This window comes from Schistocerca gregaria, unplaced genomic scaffold (assembly GCF_023897955.1).
Source record: "Schistocerca gregaria isolate iqSchGreg1 unplaced genomic scaffold, iqSchGreg1.2 ptg000667l, whole genome shotgun sequence".
NCBI lineage: Eukaryota > Metazoa > Arthropoda > Insecta > Orthoptera > Acrididae > Schistocerca > Schistocerca gregaria.
This window is the reverse complement of record NW_026062050.1, coordinates 35,001-40,000: the sequence shown is the minus strand read 5'-3', so window position 1 is coordinate 40,000 and position 5,000 is coordinate 35,001. Positions and strand designations below refer to the sequence as shown.

The following is a 5,000-nucleotide window of genomic DNA, read 5'->3' as shown; positions in this document are numbered from 1 at the left end:
AACTCAGAACTGGCACGGACTGGGGGAATCCGACTGTCTAATTAAAACAAAGCATTGCGATGGCCCTAGCGGGTGTTGACGCAATGTGATTTCTGCCCAGTGCTCTGAATGTCAACGTGAAGAAATTCAAGCAAGCGCGGGTAAACGGCGGGAGTAACTATGACTCTCTTAAGGTAGCCAAATGCCTCGTCATCTAATTAGTGACGCGCATGAATGGATTAACGAGATTCCCGCTGTCCCTATCTACTCCAGGGAAAAGCGGTCTGCGCAGCGCCACCTGGGGGAGGTGTGTTGCCTCCCATAACTGGGTTAAAACCGCCAGGAGACCCCCTGATTCCCCGAAGTCAACGAACGCGTCGGGGCTCAGAGGAACCTGAGTGGGGCGGGGACCGTAATGTCCAATCTCGTGGCCTTGTCGTGGCTCTCTGGCTCAGTAACCCCCTTAGATGGGGCGAAGCTAACACGGGATGGGCCGTCCATGCATGACGTTAAACGGCTAGCCCTTAACTGGGTGCAATCCTCACGGTCCGCACTGGCCCACCGTTAACTAGCAAAAGCGGTGGGTGAGACATGGTCGGTCATGATCCCCCGGTACGTGTGGAGACCCCCCTGGGGAACGTAACTCGGGCTTGAGTGCCGCACCGTCTCGTTGATGTCAAACTCCACATATAAGACCCAGCTACCACCATCAACATCTCTGGGCTGTGGATTTGTGAGGGTTGTCGTGTGTCAAGGTAGGACGTAAAACTCCCGTCGCGGCAAGACGATAAGTGCCCCCAACCCAAGCGAAAGCAAAGGGTGCATGGCGCAGGGGAAGCTGCGTAACGAGAGACACACCATCTGTCTCTCCTGAGTTGAGCGCGGCGGCTGGGCGAGGGTGGCAGGGTAAGTCTCATGACGATCCCGGAACCCTGCGGTCTGGCTGCTGCAGTTCCTCACGTCCTGGACGACGTTAAAGGTCCCCCAACCCAAAGCGAAAGCAAAGGGTGCGTGGCGCAGGGGATGCTGCGTCGAAGGGACACAACATCTGTCCCTAATACGGGGCACAACACCATCCATGCCCCGTTACCTGCGGTCACATTCGCTGGGGAGGGATCACGGCCTGAGCCGGCAAAGGCTCACCGCCGTGAACGGGACGACCCGGACACGTTCCGTCAAGCCAGGGCGTGGTGACACGTCCCTGGTCAGGTTAGATGGGGCCAGACCCCCGAAAGTCTGGGGGACCGACCCAGCACCTGGGTAGGACTGGGTCCCTGGCCTAAAGGTGGAAACCCGGCCTAGTAGGGGGCGAAGGCCGAGAGGTGAATCCGCCTCTCCGGAGTGCGGTGTGCATTTGCCGGGGAGGGACGGGTGAAATCTCCAGTGATGTGGCCATGGAAGGGGACTAGTGCGCTGGAAACGGCGTGCTAAACCCAGCAGCTCAACAAGCCCTTGGTCAAGGGGCGGGACTGGTGGGCGAGCTGCAGAAAGCCCCCCCCCATGCCAGAGAGGCCGGTCCGGGGAAAGAGACGGGCCTCCAACCCCCCCTTTTTGTCACTCTTCAAACATGGCGGAAAACAAGGAGAGTGACGGCGCGCATTCGGAGCTTGACGCTCCAATTGGCGAGTATGATGAAATGAGTGTGGCAGAGCGGCATGCCTACTTCCTCCGGCTCTTTGAGCGGAGTGTGAAGCATGGCAAGATAAACGCCGAGCAAATCAGGGCCATTAAGGAAAACATAGCCACGTGGGCTTTAGCTCACGCACGGCTAGAGGGGCAATACTACGAAATAAAGGAGGAAAATGAGAGACTGCGCAAAGAGCAGCAGCAACCCCAGAAAACCTACGCTTCAGTAACAGCAGCATCTGTGCCAATACAGCAAAAACGAACGGTCCAAGAGACCATAAAGATAAATGTCCAGAAGACAGTTCCAACTGTCTTCGTAAAACCAAAAAAAGGTGAGAATGTCAAAAAGGCTAAGGAGCAATTTGAAAAAAGCATAAATCCCAGAGTGGATAAAATTAAGATTAACCAGGTCAGATCAACTAAAAACATACTAATCGTTGAACTAGCATCTGCGGAAGACAGTAATAAATTAATGAATAACCCAAAAATACGAGAGGCTTTTACGTGTGAGACACCCAGGAAAAGGAGACCACTGATGATGATATATGATGTGCCATCATATATGACAGTGGATGATGTCACAGACTGTATATATGAACAAAACTTCGAAGAGAAAATGACTCGTGAAGAGTTTAATGAAAAATTTAAGCCAAGGTTTAAAGCAGGTCCCCGAGATAAACATACAGTGCACCACGCAGTAGAGGTAGCGCCAGATTTAAGAAAAGAAATTATAAAAACTAATAGACTGTATATTGGATATAACTCAGTTTCGGTAAAAGATTACACGGCTCTTGCCAAATGTACGAAGTGTCAGGATTATGGCCACGTCGCCAAATACTGTAGCTTCCAGAATCCAGTCTGTAACAACTGTGGCGGGGAGGGCCACGATAAAAGAAACTGTGAACACCAAACACCTGTCTGCATCCCATGCAAGTACAGAAAACGGACGTGTCACACTCCAGGGAAGGAGTGTGTGACATACAAGTTACTCATACAAAGGTTGATTCAGAGGACCGATTATGGCGACCAGCTATAACGTGTCCAAAAGGAAATCACCTAGTAAACTTCTTAGGGATGCGGGCAGGTGGAGAAAGCTGAAATCGTCTCAGCTATCCGTGAACGAAGGAGACGGGGTGGAGGGGAGGTCTTACTCTGTTACAGATACCCTGGTGCAGCCAGAGACATCGAGGACGTCGGACTCCTCCTGCTTGACTGAGTCTTCCTCGGTCACTGGGGGGAGCCTTCCAGTTACAGCGGCCGCTGAGGTGGAGGAAGGGGGCATTTATGCCCTTCCAATCCCACTAGTGCGACCGACGACTGCGGACTTCTCCTGTCAGGCCGGGTCTTTCCTGGCTGGCAGGGGGACCCCTCTTGCCATGGTGAACGCTGAGGCGGAGGAGGGGAGCATTTATGCTCTCCCGGTTCCGCTGAAGCAACCTGAGAAGACGAACTTCGCTTGCCAGGTCGGGACCTTCCTGGCTAGGCGGAGCCTTCCTGCCACATTGGTGAAGGCGGTGGAGGAGGGGGGCGTCTATGCTCTCCCAGTTCCACTGCAGCAACCGGCGACTACAACATTCTCCTGCCAGGTCGGGTCCTTCCTGGCCAGGCGGAGTCTCCCGGCAACGACGGCGCAGGCGACAGATGGTGCGGAGCCCTTCTCGGCTGGGGCCCTCCCGGCGGCGAGTGGGGCGTGCCTGTCGTCAACTGCAAAAAGTCAGGCTGGCCAACAGTCTGTGGACCCTAATATAGAAAAGACCTTAGACAAAATAACTGGTGATGGTGTAAATAATCAAACAAGGGAACAATTAGAAAATAAAACTGTAGTAAGTGTAGCATCTGGTGATGGAGTAGAACAAGTAGAAAAATGTAAATATAATGCGTGCCCTCCGGGGAACACCTACGACATCTGCACAGAAACACTGCAGCTTGGCAGACTGGAGAACCCAGTTTTAATGATGGCAGCCCTGAGGCAGTTGGTCAGGTCTGGGCACCCGAGAGGAGACAAGATTACATTTCCAACTCTGGAGGACGTGGACTGCGTACAACTAGCAGCAGTAAATATACCACTGGACTTTAACAAACTAAAAGATTTAGTTTCTAAAGTCTACGCCAGACGGGGAAGGAGTTTCGATCTTGACAAAACTTATAAAGAACTTGTCATGATGCATGGTAGGATTACTTATGACCCTGTTCAGACGTGGCCAAATAGCCTAGTCTATACCAGGTATCCGGACACCTATTAAGTTCTTTCAGGCAAATGCCATGCGCAGTTCTCTAGTCATGCAGGAGCTGCGAAGGCTGGCAGAGGAAAACGATATTGATATACTCCAGATACAGGAGCCAAACTCCGCCGCTGGCAGAGTCCCTGGCTTTCCCGTGACTGCACAAATTATCACCACAGGACAAAACCCAATGTCTGCGACGATCATTCTGAACAAGCAAATTAAGACAACTGTACTGGCTCAATATTGCACTTCACACGTGACAGTCGTAGAGATCAACTATCAAAATTTCTTTTGTTACTTGATAAATGTGTACTGTCAGTATCGAGATCCAATAGATTTGTACCTAGGACAGCTAAGGATCATATTAAGAGCCTTAATGGGGAAACATATACTAATAACTATGGACAGCAATGCAAAATCCCCCCTCTGGCACAGTCCAGTGCAAGATCAAAGGGGAGAAGCCCTTGAAGACATGATCATGGAATTCCATTTGAATGTGGTCAACCTCCCAGGCAACCCTCCTACATATAGGAGCAGGGCCGGGGCGGCATCGCACATAGATGTTACGCTAAGTTCAATTAGCATTGCGAACAAAATGCATAACTGGAAAGTTCTAGAAAACCACACAACAAGTGATCACAACACAATTGAATTCATTCTAACATGCGAAACTGAACATGTGCCAGAGGAATGGGTAATGCAGTTTGATTACGGGAAGGCCAATTGGGATCTGTTACTGGCGGAGTTCAACCCTCCAGAGTTGGAAGGCGAAGATTTTGATATAGATGATGCCGTTGAAACTTTAACAACCTCTATCAAGACGGCTGTGGCCGTGGCAATACCGATGAGGAGGCGTCTCGTCCGCAAAACGACTTCTCCATGGACTCCAGAGCTGTCGAGGCTCCGGCAGTCTATGAGAAGAGCACGCCGCAATTATCAAAGGTCTTTCACTCACGACGAACGGCAATACCATCTGGCCATATACAGACGGCATAAACGGGTTTTTAAGGAAACACTGCTACAACACCGACAGCAGAGTTGGGAGGACTATGTCACATCCCACCTAGCACTTGACCCATGGGGTATGCCTTACAAAATTGTAAGGGAGAAGATACACTCGCCTATGCATCTCTCTACTGTAAAGACTGAAGACCCAGACCGAATGACGAC

The 5,000-nt window shown here is 51.3% G+C and overlaps 1 pseudogene; it reads left to right on the top strand.

Moving 5' to 3' along the window:
- LOC126318422 (large subunit ribosomal RNA) overlaps positions 1 to 263 on the top strand; it is a 2,974-nt pseudogene extending 2,711 nt beyond the window's left edge.
- Positions 264 to 5,000: the final 4,737 nt, after the last annotated feature.